The 17,397-nt window shown below is 38.8% G+C and overlaps 1 long non-coding RNA gene across 2 annotated transcripts; it reads right to left on the bottom strand.

Annotated features, from left to right (window-relative positions):
* Positions 1–11,515: 11,515 nt before the first annotated feature.
* Positions 11,516–15,438, bottom strand: LOC136231117 (uncharacterized). Of its 2 annotated transcripts, none has more exons than XR_010689685.1 (3): positions 15,248–15,438; positions 14,176–15,129; positions 11,516–11,956 (listed from the first exon to the last, which is right to left on the bottom strand). It is a non-coding gene; the product is annotated as an uncharacterized lncRNA (long non-coding RNA). The 2 variants fall into 2 exon arrangements; XR_010689686.1 differs by having other exon boundaries at positions 14,176–14,280.
* Positions 15,439–17,397: the final 1,959 nt, after the last annotated feature.

The raw sequence follows: 17,397 nt of genomic DNA, 5'->3' as shown, positions 1-17,397 counted from the left end.
CTAACAGTCCGACCCGCCTCCTCCCCTACAATGGTTGCTGCCATTCAGCACCACAGAGCCACTCCATTTCATTGTTTATATCCTCCCTATTTCTCTCTATCCTACTTTTTTTCTCCTCTGCCTTTTCAGATCTGGCCACCAGAATGGAAGGAGAATCTCCAACTGGATTTTTTTATCCTCTGCCTTGTCTCCTCTGCTACTTCTACAGTGCGGCTCCGTGCACCACCGCTCGTTTAGTTCAGGTATCTTTTAGGTTTTAGTTTTTGTGATGGACTATCCCTTATCAGGTTCTTCATTATAGCCTCTGATACAGATTGAAAGCGATAAATGAAGGTTTTAATCGTAAACCAACAAAGAGGTTCTTCTCTAGCTAAACTAGAAGGAGTGAATCCCAATATAACAAGGTATAAACCTTTGGTTCTCAAAGCGAAAGATTTTAGATTGATAAAAGTTGGCTCATCCTTACAAAATGGGTGTTTATATACATCCTCTAATGATAACAAAGACAAGGACTACCCCTACTAGGGTTACAATAAGGTTATCAACAAAAGGGTAAAATAGATAATACACCCCGACAACCAGTACTAAGGTATAGGTACGGAATGTCAGGGTTGTTGGTGAATTCCTTCGTTAGGAAGTAAACCTGAGGATCCGCCCTCTCGTACGCTCCTTGGATCCGCCCCTCTAGTGCACCCCTAGGATCCTCCCCTGAAGGGATGCTTCCGTTCGTACACTCCTAGGATCCGCCCTCATGGGTACCACCCTGGGTGCACGCGCTATTCGTGTGGTCTATAATATTTGAGGATCCGCCAGGATGCGTTTGGGAGGTGGCTCTAGATAGGATGTCCGCATCATTCTCTCCTTCTTTGAAAGAGCTGGACGCTGATTTGTTCTTGTCAAGCTCCAAAGGGCCATCTGGTTTCCACGGACTAAGGTCACGAACGTTGAAAGCTGGTGACATTTTACCAAACCAATTTGGCAGCGCTATATGATAAGCATTGACATTGACCTTCTTGGTGACTTTATATGGCTCGTATTTCCTGGGTCAAAGCTTATTGCTTGGGGCGCTGGATAGTATTTCTTTGCCCAAATAGACCATAACCTCATCCCCAACTTCAAATTGTAGGTCCCTGCGGTGTTCATCCGCCTTAGCCTTTAACTTCTGGTTTCTCTCCTCAAGAGTTTCTTTCACCTCTTGGTGCATCTGTACATAGTCTTTGGCCAACTGGGTAGCGGTCACATTTCCTTTAGGAAGGTGTGATATATCAAGAGTATGATTTGGAATCTTCGTATATACCACCTCAAATGGGGATTTCCCAGTTCCCGAATGTACCGATCCATTGTAGGCGAACTCAACTTGGGCTAAAACCACGTCCCACATCCTGGGCTTATCCTTACATTTGCTGCGCAGTAAGTTTCCCAATGTTCGGTTGACCACCTCTGTCTGACCGTCTGTTTGAGGGTGGGCGGTGGTACTAAACTTCAGAGACGTATCAAAAAGATCCCACAACGTCCGCCAAAAATGACTTAGGAACTTTGTATCTCGATCTGAGATAATGCTCTTCGGTACGCCATGTAACCTGACTATTTCTTTGAAGAATAGCTTGGCAATCGCAGAGGCATCGTTGGTCTTCCAGCATGGTATGAAATGCGCCATTTTTAAAAACCTGTCAACCACGACAAAGATGGAATCCACGCCTCTTTGAGTTTTGGGTAATCCTAGGATAAAATCCATGGATAGATCCTCCCATATAGTTTCCGGCACAGGCAGGGGTAGATGCAAGCCGGTTTTGTCGGGTGTCCCTTGGCGGTCTGGCAGATATAGCATCGTTCCACTAAGTAGGCAACGTCTCTTCTCATCTTAGGCCAGAAATAATGGGAACTCACTGCTTCATATGTTTTGTCTCGCCCAAAATGTCCTCCCAGACATCCGCCATGCAGATCCCGAACAACCTTCTCACAGATGGAAGTGCATGGTAAGCAAAGTTGGTTGCCCCTCATAAGATACTCGTCCATCAAGTGATATGCCCCATCTCTATGCTGGTGCTGACACTTTTCCTAAATACAGCCAAAATCAGGATCCGCCCTGTATTCTCCTGGGATGTGTTCAAAACACTTGACCTCCAGATTTACTGTCTTTAGTAGTGACACCCTTCGGCTCAGGGCATCCGCCACCTTGTTCTGTTTTCCCGCCTTATGGACAAGTTTATAGGGGAACTTATCTATGAAGGCGGACCACCGGGCGTGCATGGAGCTTCGGATTTGCTTCTGACTTCCCAAGTACTTGAGAGCTTGGTGGTTAGTGTAGAGGATGAATTCTTTCCCCACCAGGTAGTGCTCCCATGTCTTCAACGCCCTGACCATTGCATAGAATTCTTGATCATAGGTAGCCCACTTATGTCTTGCTTCATAGAGCTTCTCACTAAAATATGCAATGGGCCTCTTTTCTTGCATCAAGACGCCACCGATCCCAACTCCACTAGCATCACACTCAACTTCAAACAGTTTATCAAAATCGGGATAGGCCAGTACGGGTGCTGTGCTCAACTTTTCTTTAATCAGGGCAAAGCTGCCCTCCTGAGCATCCGCCCATTTGAACCCTCTTCCCTTCTTTAAACATTCCGTCAACGGGGCTACTATAGAACTAAAGTTTTTAATAAATCATCGATAAAACGTTGCTAGTCCATGAAAACTTCTGATATCCCCCACGTTCCTCGGAGTAGGCCACTCCCGGATAGCTCTTACCTTCTCCCCATCAACTTGGACTCCATCGCCACTGACCACGAACCCAAGGAAAACCAGGCTTTCCATGACAAAATCACACTTCTTAGTGTTGGCGTATAATTGGTGTTTCCTCAACAAGTCAAATACTATCTGCAAATGCTCCACATGTTCCGCCAAGGTCTGGCTATGGATCAGAATTTCATCAAAATATACGACTACAAATCTTCCAATTACCGGGCGAAGCACCTGATTCATCAGCCTCATAAATGTACTAGGGGTGTTAGTCATCCCAAATGGCATCACTAACCACTCATACAATCCATCTCGGGTCTTGAAGGCAGTCTTCCACTCATCCCCATCCCGGATCCGTATCTAGTGATAACCACTCCTGAGATCAATCTTGGAGAAGACCTTGGATCCGCCGAGTTGATCCAGCATATCATCCAACCTTGGAATAGGGAACTTGTACTTGATGGTGATCTTGTTAATAGCTCTACTATCTACACACATCCGCCAAGACCCATCCTTCTTGGGTGTAAGTAAAGCTGGAACGGCGTATGGACTCATACTTTCCCTAACGTACCCCATCTCAACGAGTTCCTCCACCTTCTGTCTCATGATGTCATTCTCCTTTGGACTCATTCAATAATGTGGGAGGCTTGGTAAACTAGCCCTAGGCACAAGATCGATATGATGTTGGATGTCCCTCAAAGGTGGTAACCCACTTGGCAACCTTCAGGGAACAGATCTTGGTACTCGCCAAGTAGGCAGGTCTCTTCATTCGGCATCTCCCTTTTTCCCCCTTGGGGTGCTTTGTGATTTGCCTTAACCATTATGACATACACCATCTGGCTCTCCTCGCATTTGCTAACGAACGATTTGTGTGTGGGGCAGATTATCAAAGTAGACTTCCCATTGACCTTTGGCTCTCTCATCATGGGCGTAAGTACAAACTTCACCCCATCCTTTATAAACCTGTAAGTATTCCTTCGTCCGACATGGATGGCGTCCCTATCAAACTGCCACGATCTTCCTAGCAAGAGGTGGAAAGCGTCCATATCAACGACGTCACAGTAGATCTCATCCCGATAGTCTCCAATCTCAATAGGCACCTTACACCTCTGATCGACTCGGAGCTCACCCACGTTCTTGATCCATCCAACCCCATATGGATCAGGATGCGCCTTCGCCAACAACCCAAATTTCGGAACAGCACTGCTGCTCACAATATTCTCATGGCTGCCACTATCTATTATGACATTGCATCGCCCTCCTTTCACAAGACAGCGAGTCCTGAATAGTTGGTGCCTCTGATCTCCCTCTACCCGGCTGGAGACCAGCAAACACCTTACCACGTACGAGGCGGGTCCCTCTTCATCCGCCTCATTATCACTAGACCTGTTCATGGGTTGGATCGGGCCGGGCTCGGGCCGGGCTCAACCGGGCTTAACATATTAATGTTATGTCCAGGCCCAACCCAGCCCGCACAATTCTAAGTTCGGGCTTGGGTCGGGCTCAGCCCGAGAAAAAAACATAAATCCCAGGCCCAACCCAGCCCGCCCAAACTTTTTTAAAAATAAAATCAGTATTAAAATTTAATTATTAAATATATAATTTTTTTCATAATATATAAAATTATAATATTTTCCCATAAAATACAACCCAATTAACACTCAGGTTTCATTTTTGGAGGCTTCAATAGGGTGGAAAATGAAAAGTTATGAATCCTACCTAGCACACTAAATACATATATATAGCCCCAAGTGTAAGTTGAAAAGGCCCTAATCCAGAATCTTCCAATTCTTGAAACAATAAATGGCATTAATAAATTAACAATAATGAAACTAAATTACTAATATAAAATATAAAATATATCATACATTTGAATACGAATACGAATACGTGAAAGCTGACTAAACTAATATAATTATAACTTTGTATATTGCTGTTTGTAAATATTTTTTCAACTAATACCTAATATTAATTATAACTTATTATTTAACAATTGTAAATATAATTAATATATTAACATTCAAATTTCGGGCCGGGCCGGGCTGTATTGGGATTTTCAGATAAATCTCAGGCCCAACCCATTTTATATTCGGGCTTAGACGGGCTTGGGTCAGGCCGGACCAATTATTAAATATGTATGTCCAAGCCCAACCCATTAGGAGCGGGCTTGGACGGACTGGACGGGCCAACGGGTCGCTGAACAGGTCTAATTGTCACCATCACCCAAGGGCTCACAAAACACTTCATCCCCTTCTTCATAGTCATCTTCATATCTTTCCACCATGTTGGCGCTCTTCCGCCTAGGACATTCGTTGGACCTATGACCCGGCTCATTACTCCTAAAATATTTAAAAGGCGTTGGCCTGGCGTATGGGTTGTTGTTCTTAGGCGGTATAGGTACCTCTTTGTAAGGTCTGGTATCTCCTCCAGATCCTCTTCCAACGTTGCTAAACTTTGCCCCACTGGCACTCACCACCTGTTTGCCTTTGTCATAGGACTTCATATTTCCTCCTCCCCCGGGCGTATGCTCAATAGCGGCGGATCTCCTGGATCTCCCGGTTAGTTGGGATTCGGCCTTGAGAGCTAAATTCCTGGCATCTTGTACCCGAACCACCATTTGTGTGCCAATACGATCCTGGATGTTGTATCTCAACCCTTCTAGATACCTAGAGGTCTTTTGACTTTCGGTTTCCGACAAGTTAGCTCTTGCCGAAAGTCTCAAGAACTCAGAGGTATACTCATGGACACTTCGGGTCCCTTGAGAGCATCCTCGGTATGAACTATAAATATACTGCTCATAATCTAGCGGCAGGAACCGCTCCCTCAACATCGCCTTCATCCGTAGCCAAGATCTAATCGGATCTCTGCCCCCTCTTCTTCTTTCTTCCCTCAACTGGTCCCACCAGACTGATGCGCCACCCTTCAAACGATACGCCACCAGCCTCACGTTCCTTTCATCAGGAATCCCAGCATACTCAAACGCTCAACTTCAGATAACTAGTCTAATAATCCTTCTATATCCAGCTCACCTAAAAAAGATGGTAAGTCTATTTTTAGCTTAAAAGCGGCATCCCTATCAAAGTTTCCTAAACCGGGATCTGCCCTAGCAACATCCACAAGTCGGTTGCCAACGGGACCAACATCCTTCATAGTTCTAAAGGTACCGTCATCCCCAATACCCTCAAAGTCATCACTATCACTATCAGCGTTAGGCACAAGAACATAGTTGGGTCTTCTTGCCTTAGGATCCCTAGGACCCATCTGTGGAGGCGGCACATTTGCCAAGTGCAGCCTGGGTGGGGGCGACTGTGGCGGTGTGGACTGTCTCTGGTGCTGTTGTTCAGGGACTCCTCCCCCCCTCGGGTTTGATCCTCCGGGGGTAAGTCGGATTAGGGCCAGAACCTCCAGTTTGAAGTTTTCTAGGGAGGTGGATAACTCCTTGAACCGTTGGTCGGTTTGCCTCTGCCGCTCAAGGCTGGCTTGAATCTGCTCCGCGAGGTGCTCCCTCAGCTCTTCATACCTCCGGTCACTGGCTTCCATGGGATCTTGCGGTTGTCGAGGTTGAACCATTGCCAATAGAAGTTTCGGGTCAGGAAACGATCGGCTCTGATACCAACTGATACAGATTGAAAGTGATAAATGAAGGTTTTAATCGTAAACCAACAAAGAGGTTCTTCTCTAGCTAAACTAGAAGGAGTGAATCCCAATATAACAAGGTATAAACCATTGGTTCTCAAAGAGAAAGATTTTAGATTGATAAAAGTTGGCTCATCCTTACAAAATGGGTGTTTAAATACATCCCCTAATGATAACAAAAACAAGGACTACCCCTACTAGGGTTACAATAAGGTTATCAACAAAAGGGTAAAATAGATAATACGCCCCGACAACCAGTACTAAGGTACATGTACGGAATGTCAGGGTTGTTGGTGAATTCCTTCGTCAGGAAGTAAACATGAGGATCTGCGAGGATGCGTCTGGGAGGTGGCTCTAGATAGGATGTCCTCATCGGCATAATTTCATGGTTGAAATGATGGTTGTAGTTTTAGTATTAATTTATATAATTTGGTTAAGCAAACTATAATCTATGATCAACTGTAAAGACTTGTTTCGCTTATTTTGCCTCACGAGGCTAGTTACTTTATATACTGGTGAAGTTAAGTGTTATTATTGTCACGGAACCAATTGAACTAAAAGCTCGAGCTGATAGTTAAGGCCCAATCATATATCTTATATTAATCTCCAACACACCCCCACACGCAAATGCCCCTTGGGCCTGCAGCATGCACAACACATGCCCATCCCACATAATAAAGAGGTTACCGGGACTCGAACCCTCGACCGTTTGGTCTAAGCGGCTCTGATACCATGTCATGGAACCAATTGAACTAAAAGCTCGAGCTGATAGTTAAGGCCCAATCATATATCTTATATTAATCTCCAACAATTATGAGACTGCATGAATTGTGATTAATGTTGGCAAATTTTCAAAAACTGCAATTAATTTAGGAAGTGTGTTTCAATTCGATAGTTGTAAATGGAATGAGGATAAATTAGCCTTATACTGAAATGATTCTTGACTATTGCTTATTGTTTATATTAAGGATGTCTAAAAGTTTTCTAGACGTCTAGAGCTTATAACAACAGTATTTACGAATTTTCTGCTCAATTTCTTCTAGTTTTCCATGTACAAGGCGGGCTCTATAAGCATTTCAAGAAATTTCATAAATTTAACCAATCTCAGTGGATCACAATTGAGAGCAATAGAAAACTTATTGAGGATGCAAAACCCAACAGGTGTTCCAGTTTGCTGATAAACATTAGATAGTAGTACCCTACATTCAGCAGTGTGCCCTTTTTATTGTGATGAGTATCATAATGAAGAACATCACTGATTTAGTAATAAAAAAATTTACAGGACAAGTTGCTCTAGGGAGAAGTATGGTTGCACAAGGCCTCATGCCGGTGCCAATTCAGAGAATACATAATTCAGAACGAGGTCATGTTACATGCTGGAGATACCATCAATGAGTTTGTCTGGGATAACAAGCATGTTGACATTAATGTCCTCATTTCCAACGTATATCTAAGTTAAATATCCTAATCAACCCCTTAATTATTGGCTTATGATTAGTTAAAAGTATTTGCTGCTTAATTAGATTTTAATTGATTGTATCGTATAATAATATGATGTTACTTTATATGTGTGGTTGCTTATTAAACCAATTTGTCTTTGTCCTGTTTGTTGAGAAAATTAACTATTAATTTAAAACAATTAAATAAAAAAAAAAAAATTGTTGTGAAGTCCTAATTAATGAGGGACTATTTTTATAATTTGTATTATTGAGGGATTGGTTTTTTGTAATTTGTAATTATGAAAAAAAAAATCAAAGTCAAAATTGGGTGTCTCCATTGTTAAAAAAGAGGCATCCACATTTAATTATTCAACTACTAGGTTGAATAATGGGTTCATTACATGGCTATAAATAACCATGTAATATACTTCTCAAAGGTATCATATAGTGGGAAAAAATAAAAAGAGAGATTGGAGAGTTGAGAAAGATGTAGTGAGAGGAGGCACAATTGTGCCTTGTGAATTTTGAGAGTTTATAATAGAGGGTAGTCTAATTATTTTGGGGAGAGATAAAAGTAGTAAAGATAATTATTTTGGGTATTTTTGGGAAATACTCGAGTGCTACTATTTTTGTTTTATCTCATTGTAACTCTAGAAAGTTTCTAGAGAACACCCTCTTGTAAACCTCATAAATTCAATAAAATTGTATTATCGCTTCCTCTAAATTGTCGCAATCAAGAAATAATTCCCAACACTGTTGTGGGTGCTCCTGCCCCTGATGTCTTGTTGTGACTTTTTTTAGTCTGCAAATTTTATAAAGTGAAAAACCTAGGTGTCTCACATGGTGAGGAGTAAGTGGATAAGTGGGGCATGTTGAGTGGCTCCTACATAATGTTGGACCCAAGCTCCCACGCGCGAGCGAGGTGAGAGCCTTTTGTATAGAGCCTCGTTTTCTAGGTTCAAGGCTCAAGACCCTGAGCCTTGACTGAGACGCGCCTGAGACGTGCCTTTAACAACTATGGCGGATTGAAATAGAAGATTGATTATAAATCAGCCTACTCTGCCTCAAAATAAGAAATTCCTTATTCTTAATTTTGTTAATTTTTTATAGCGTTTTGTTTCTTTTAAATTTTGCTTCAATATTTGTTCGTTTGAGGTGGATATCTTTTTCTTGGGCAATTTAAGTTGGAACTTATTTACACTCTGAAATGTGTCTTTAGATCACGTAACATCTTGTGATATTTTGTGAAGGTAGATAATTCATGATGGAATATAAGTGAGGACAGTGCTTGCAATTGCATGGCTATTTTCTAGCAATTGAAGTGAGGAAATTGCTTTGAATTGCAGAGCTTTTCTTTTAAATAGATATGTAAGGAGAAGCAAAACCATTTTTGTACAGCAATGGTAAATGACAAGGAAGAGTTGGGAAGCATAGTTGGAGTAGAGAGAGGTTTAAGTGAATAAACAAATCTTGAATGTTCCATCTTATTGATAGATCTCAATCTTCCTGCTCCAATTGATGAAGATGATGTTAGCCAAATTGAACTTTCTGTTGTTTCTGATGCAGAATTTGTCAACCACATCAAGAGGTAAGTGTTGAATTCAATTTCATAATCAATCAAAAACAAGGTTTGATCCAAAAGTATATAACTTCGTCTTTACTTTTGTGTTTTTGGGATCTCAAAATCATGCCCAATTCCTTAGTTTCGGTTGAGTTTTTTCTTTTATAATATTTATCTAAAGACTATTTCTCTAACTGTAATTCATTCTCTGTGATTAAACTATACTTCAGTAACAATCTGAATCAATACATGCATAACAACAACAACAAAGCCTTAGTCCCGAAATGATTCGGGGTCGGCTAACATGAACCATCATATAAAACCGTGAAATCAAGTCGTGTCAGCGACACAAATTCTCTCCCTCCACTCTTTCCTATCCACTACCATATTTTCCTCACTCCCTAATACACTCATATCACTCTCGATCACCCTCCTCTAAGTTTGCTTAGGTCTTCCCCTACCCCTCACCACTACATCCCTTTGCCACTCTTCAGTCCTCCTAACCGGTGCATCAAGCGCTCACCACCTTAGTCGGTTTTCCCTCATTTTATTCTCAATAGATGTAAACCCTACTTTTTTCCTAATTATTTCATTACACACCCGATCCTTTCTCGTATGACCACACATCCATCTCAACATACGTATTTCCGCCACTGACATCTTATGAGTGTGACAGTGTTTCACTACCCAACACTCCGTACCATATAACAGTGTTGGCCTGATTGCCGTGCGATAGAATTTTCCCTTCAATCTATTTGGCATGTCGGGGTCACAAAGGAAACCCGTAGCACTCTTCCACTTCGCCCAACCAGATTTAATTCTATGAGCAACATCTCCATCTACTTCTCCATCCATTTGGATAATAGATCCTAAATACCGAAAGCAATCTGATTCCTGAACAACTCTCCCATCTAGGGTGATTGTGCCTGCCTCCCTACTCCTATCGCCGCTAAACTTACAATGCAAATATTCTGTCTTACTTCGGCTCAGCTTAAAGCCTCTAGATTCTAAAGTTTGTCTCCATAATTCCAAATTCCTCTCCACGCCTTCTTTCGTCTCATCAACCAACACAATATCATCTGCAAACAACATGCACTATGGTATACCATCTTGAAGTGAACTCGTTAGTTCATCCATAACGATGGCAAAAAGAAATGGGCTTAGTGCAGAACCTTGATGCACTCCAATCGTAATAGGGAACTCTTCGGTCTTCCCAACACTGGTGCGTACACTCGTGCATGCTCCCTCGTACATGTCCTTTATGATGTCAACATATTTCCGCAAAATGCCTTTCCTTATTAGGGCCCACCAAAGTACTTCCCTTGGTACCTTATCATATGCCTTCTCCAAGTCAATGAAAATCATATGCAAGTCTTTCTTCTTATTTCGATAATGCTCCATTAATTTCGCTACTTCCCTTGTACTATGCTCCATCCACTACACCATAGAATATCTATTGCAATGATATTGATTCGTTACGTTAGACACCCAAAACTGTTGCATTAAGGCCAAAATTGGGTTAAGGCAACGATTTTGGTCAATATATTTTCGTTGGTTAATTCACGGTTGCTTTTGCTCTCAAAGGCAACGAAAATATACTCTAATGCAACAATGAAGAATTGTTGCTTATGTTTTCATCTAGTGCAACGGTCGAAGGATACAATAAAAGGCAACGAAACAAGAACCTTAAAGCAATGATTTTACATTCATTAATCGTTGCCTTAGTAAGTTTTGGCAACACTATTTCAAACTAAAGGCAATGGTTTAATCGTATAGGCAACATTATTTCAGGTCCTAAAGCAACGATATTTTATAGTAGAGGCAACAGTTTTTTAAATAATAGCAACACCTTTTGTTATACAAATGCAACAATTTTATTTGGCAAAGGCAACAATCATTGTTCTAAATCAACATTTTTCGTTAGCAAAAGCAATATAGTTTTTATAAAATAGGCAACGAAATTAATCAATAGAGATAATTTTTCTATTAAATGCAATGCTTTGTAACTTAAGTCAACAATTTTAGTTTACTAAAGCAGCTACAATGTTAAAAAATAAGGCAACGATGTTGTAGAATAAAAGCGACGATCATATTTATAATCCAAAAGGGAACGTCTATTTAAATAAACATCCACAAGCAACAAAATCCAAAAGTACCTAAATATCAACATCCAACAGTACCTAAATAATAAAAATCCCAAATCCTAAAGTATCATCAGAACCATAAATAAGTCTGTCGTCTCGTTCATTCGAACCACCTGTAGAAAAAATACCATCCAGATTTAGATTAAGTGATGGGTTCATAAAGCTCAACTTTTGACCAGAAATTCAAGATGAGCTGATAGTTCATTCTTCACTTCCTCTCTAGTCTCATTCTTCACTTCTTCGTTTCTGATTTCCTATATGATTTCCATTTTGAATTGCTCCATTACATCTTCAGACATTGGGCTCTTACTCGTAGCAGCGGAAGATTCGATCCTATAACATTTTTTTTTCTTCATGGGGGCTGTCCTACCAACTAGCCATACACGACCATGAGATTATGAGCCTCCGAGTATTTCATCAATCTGCTAAATGTTTCCCCCCTGCAGATAACAACTCTTCAATCCTCGATTGTAGAATCAAAACATGAAAACAAACAGAAGACAACCAAATAAACAAAATGCAAACTGAATTAAAGTTAAAAATGACAAATAACATATTAATATAATCAGAGAATCATATTAATGTACCATATAATTCATAAGATAATAAAGCATGTTATGGGCACAAGAAAACAGACGGTAATATCAAACAAGATATAAAATAGTGCAGACAGTTGAACAAAAAAAAATAATTAACTAAAATAGAGTGCGGAAAGAAATGAATGCCTAAGAAATATGTTTAGATCATGAGAATTGATACTAAATAATGAACCTAAGAAGTATGTTTTACATTTCTACCAAGTCATTTTCTCATCATCTCATCATAACATATCAAGAATTGATACTAAGGAATGAATGCCTAAGAAGTATGTTTAGATCATGAGAATTAACGTATGACATCTCTAACATCTGTAATTTCAAAATGTAAATAGTGAAAAATTTTATCCTTACAGAGTCTGAACCATGGACAACTATGGAAAATCGTAAAGAGTTGGATCAAGCAAACGTGAGACTCGTCCTAAGCAAAATCACAAAAAATAAGACAATGAATCTAATAAATGTGCCTTCAATGTCTTTAAGAAACTTAGCTATATGTCACTTTAGGTAATCAATGTCCATGGGAAAGAAAAAGGCTAGAACCTAATACTAAAGTTATTAAGGAAACTCTAAACCTCTATTTCACATTGGTGCATCTGTTGAGACGAACATTCAAGGAAAAATAGAGATATTTCAATTTTAACTCAGTATAATCTGATTAACACAGCTGGAGTAGATACGAGCATGATGAATGCAAAATGATGATGACTAATCATAAACTAGAGTCGATATTACATAATTATATTTTACCAATAACAAACAAGAGATGCACTAATGTGCCTTCTATGTCTTTAAGAAACTTGGAGACTGAAATTGTATTTCAACTTTATAATCCACATCAGTAGCCCAAACATGATCACTTATAATATAACATAATTTTGTAATAAATATTAAAGTATAAAAATGTTAAGCAATGAAAATGGGATATAATGAGATGTAGTAGTAAATAATAATGGCATATACTTAATGAATGGTACCCACTTAACAGACATTACTTCTTCAACATAACCAAAACAATTAACAAAATTAACAATCTAACTCTACACGTTAACATTAATTGAAAATTTGATCACCCACTTTACATTTCATCTGAAATTAACAAGATAAAATTTTAATTAAAGGAATGTCATAATGCATTCTCCCAAGCTATTAGCAAATTATGATAATTGACACGACACGAATAGGATAATGCCACCACTAAATAGACGCAACCCCCCATAATTGACACCACATGAATATGATAATTTTCACCGTTAAATCGACACTAACCCGATAATAGATACGACATGAATGCTTTAAATGCCAAAAAAGATTATTAAAGGGCATTTTAACAGAAAATTAAATCATTAGGACCAAAAGAGTTAGAAAGTGATACCAATTTTATATATAAGCCCCCACATTAAAAGTAATAAGTCTAGAAAGAAAATGATCTAACATGTTTTATTTGATAACAAAAATAATTTTTATGAACCAAAAGAGAAATACTATTTAAGTTGGATCCAATTGCAGGTTGATTAAAGTTAGTGGAATAATAAATGAGAATTTAGGTCTATAAACTACAAATATGTGTAGTGCAGAGGTAAATAAGACAGAAACATGCGTGCCTGACTGACCTACAAAGTTAATATATGCATCCAAGATAAGAACTGGTCATAACCAAGGATATTTGCTCTGAAAATACTTAGATAAAAGGCTATCAGGGTAAGTCCAGTTCTTACAAAAAAAAAATGATACTCAAATATGCTACAACCAGTCAGAAGAACTAAAGGGCTACTGACTGATGAGATCCATCAAAACGTGGGGAGTCTAAAGTAAAAATACATAGCTTCAGATTATATTGGTTCTCAATTACAAGTTAGAGGGCTAATTGAACTTATAGTCAATGTTATTCCCTAACATTAAAAGAAACTATCACTCAAATTCATAATTCGAAATAACATCATAGTTAATTCAATTTCATTGAATGCAATCGATCAAAAATTCCCTATTCTCATGGAACTTCTTATTGTAGAACTGCAAAATGTGCGCGATAATTATGATAGTAGCCCCATAAACAATCTTACCTGCCAACCAATTTCACAACTGATTCCTTCCTAGAACTAGGAGGCTAGTCGGGACTAGAGTCCTGGTTAATCATCGGAGTTTGGTTCAAAATAATTTCTGCACCCCTGTCAAAGAGTGAACGAGAGAAATTCGATCATAATTAATTTTATCATGATATGAAATTCGATCATTTGTAGAAGGATTTAGCAACCAAGAATCTTATATATAAATAAATGATGACAATGCAATCAATAATTATTCTTATTTGTTTTAACTTGACAATCAAAAGATTATTATATAAACAGGTCTTGTTATGATTAAACTAAGTTCATATTACCTTTACTGGGAAATAATGAACAATGAAAGTGGTCCATATTATGTACTGCACTTACCTCATCAAATTTACCTTTGATACTCTCATTCTACCCCATCCAATTTCCCAACTGATTTACAAAGATCCACTAATGATTGTGCTTCACAACCTTTTGTCCATAAAACTATGCTTACTTACCAAGTTACAGCAAATTCTCACAAAATCCCCAAATTCAAAAAGCAATGTTTCCTTCATTCTTTCTGTTCTAACCAATGATCAGCCTTCTTTGTGGCTTAAGCAAGTTATTACCATTATAATTCTAACTAAAACTAGAGAAAATGGATCCCTTTCACTTGCCTCCTGAAGTAGTTAGTCTTATAATTTCAGTAAATACACAGTTCCTGTCTAGGATTCCGTCCTGATTACTCCAAGAAGATAAGATTTAATATTACCATTAAAAGCTGGTAAATTCCACAATCAAAAGAAGATCAAACACCATAAATTAACATATCTAATCAATATTAAATAGAAACCCATATGCATAACACATAAATTAAATATAAACTCTTCCTCCTTAAAAGCTTAGTCTCCGGTTAGTCGCTTTTAGATAGCCAGACTCCAGAGTCAGACTCCCAACCGATTGATTTCTGTGGCTTATCATCTACCATGCATCAATTAAAAATACAAAAGTTGAATAAAGTCTTAAACAGAGAGAAACAAATGGTAGAGAGCAGCATAAGAGGAAAATTTTGAAAGATGACAGAAGAATGAGAGGTTACCTGATTAGAATCTGGCGAGCCTTCAACGTGTGGATGACAATGGCAGAGTTAGATCTTAAGCCTTTTAAAAGGCCTAAAATCGTTTTTTGGTGAGTACTCCAGCATAGAACCCTAGACTCCATGGATTCTCTAATCAGCGATCTAAAAGTGAAGCAGACCTTAAAACTTTTAACTAGCCGCAAAAACTAGGGCCAAGGAGAAATCGTTTTTGTTGAGAAATGGAAAAGGGTATTGTTAAACCCAGCCCCAAATTCCCACCCCTAGCCCCGTGAAAGGACAAAAATACCCTTTCATGGGTTTTGGGAGGAAAAAGCTATTTTTTTTTGCTCTCCCGACACTCGGGCGTGTGCCTATCACGCCTCACCTTGTGGTCGGGCATGATAGCCCCACGCCTCACCGTGTGGTAGGACGTGATCGCTACACGCCCGACCAAACGGTGAGACGTGGGGCTATCACGCCCGACCACAAGGTGAGGCGTGATAGGCACACGCCCGTGTGTCGGGAGAGCAAAAAAAATAGCTAGTCCGCTATTGAATTAAATCCGTAAATACCTGTTACGTAAAAAAATTAGTCCGCTGTTGAATTAAACCCGTAAAAAAATTAGTCCGCTATTGAATTTAACCCGTAAATACCTAAATTAACAAAATAAAAATTTAACTAAAATTAACAAAATAAAGATTTAGTTAAACTAAATTAAACAAAATAAACTGCGCTTGGTAGGGAGGTCTCAGGATCGATCCCCCACAACGGCGATTGGGAGGGGTTTAAATACCGTAATCCTTGGACCCGCCCCGAATCCGGATTAGTCGGCCCAATGTGGTTCGGAGTACCGGATGGTTTAACCAAAAAAAAAAAAAAAAAAAAAAAAATTAAACAAAATAAAATTTACAACAACTAAAATTTACAACATAAAAATTTAGCTAAACTAAATTAAACAAACTAAAAATTACAAAAAATTAATTAAATTAATTAAAACCCCTCGGACGTATGAACATCACGCCCGAACCATAGGTCGGGCGTATGAACATCACGCCCGACCTATGGTGCGGGCGTATGAACATCACGCCCGAACCATAGGTCGGGCGTGATAGCCTCACGCCCGAACCACAGGTCGGGCGTGATATTCATACGCCGGAACCGTAGGTCGGGCGTGATGTTCATACGCCGGACTGCGATTCCGGCGTTTTTAAAAAATCACCCACAGATTCAATTTTTAAGCTTAAATCAAAAAACAAAAACGGTAAATCTTATTATTTTCGCTTTCCCTTTACGATTGTTGTTACACTCCATATTTTGGTTCACAAATTAGTCCGGATTTGATCAAAGAGTGTATAGGGTATTTGAGAGGTTTTGTGTTTTTTCAAATTTTGGGTAAAGGGTAGTTTGGTCTTTTCATGGGGTTAGGGGTGGGAATTCATGGCTGGGTTTAGTAATCCACAATGGAAAATCACAGAAAATGGGGCAAAGGAGAACTCGGTTTTCTTGAGAGAAAGGGAAAGTGAAAATCGCACAAGTGTGAGAGAGAAAGGGAAAAGACGGTATTCTAAGTGAGTTTACAGTGAGAGAGGGAAAAGTGTCTAGTTCAAAATTAATGGAGGGAAGTGAAAATTAATGGGGGGAATTGAAAACTTTTGTTGAAAATAATAGTGACAAATAGAAATATTAATTTGATAGGATTGTTTAGTGGGAAGTATATATATTATTTTTTATTAATTCTTAATTAATTTGATCAAATTCAAAATATACTAAATTGATCAAATTCTTAATATATTAATTAATCGGAATATAATTTAAAATAAAGTATAAAAAAGTAACCATAACGTTTAAAATTGTGCAATTTTACTCTTAACGTTGGAAAGTTGGGTCAATTTTAAAAATAATTCATCAACATGCCTGTCTTCTCGGTCATGAATCTTGTCATCTACACTTCGCATACGAGTCATTTTATCACTCATTAGAGACATGTCATAAACATATGATTAGACGTGAAAAAAATAAAAAAAAATATTGTCTATTTTACGAGTTGGACAATAAAATTCAAAATATTTGGCCGAATTAATAAATATTAAACTCTAATTCTATTATTAAATCACAAAAATATGAAATCTTTTTTGAAACAAATTGATATGCAATTTATGTAGAATAAGAAA

This window comes from Euphorbia lathyris, chromosome 5 (assembly GCF_963576675.1).
Source record: "Euphorbia lathyris chromosome 5, ddEupLath1.1, whole genome shotgun sequence".
Taxonomy (NCBI): domain Eukaryota; kingdom Viridiplantae; phylum Streptophyta; class Magnoliopsida; order Malpighiales; family Euphorbiaceae; genus Euphorbia; species Euphorbia lathyris.
This window is presented reverse-complemented; position numbering and strand designations above follow the sequence as displayed.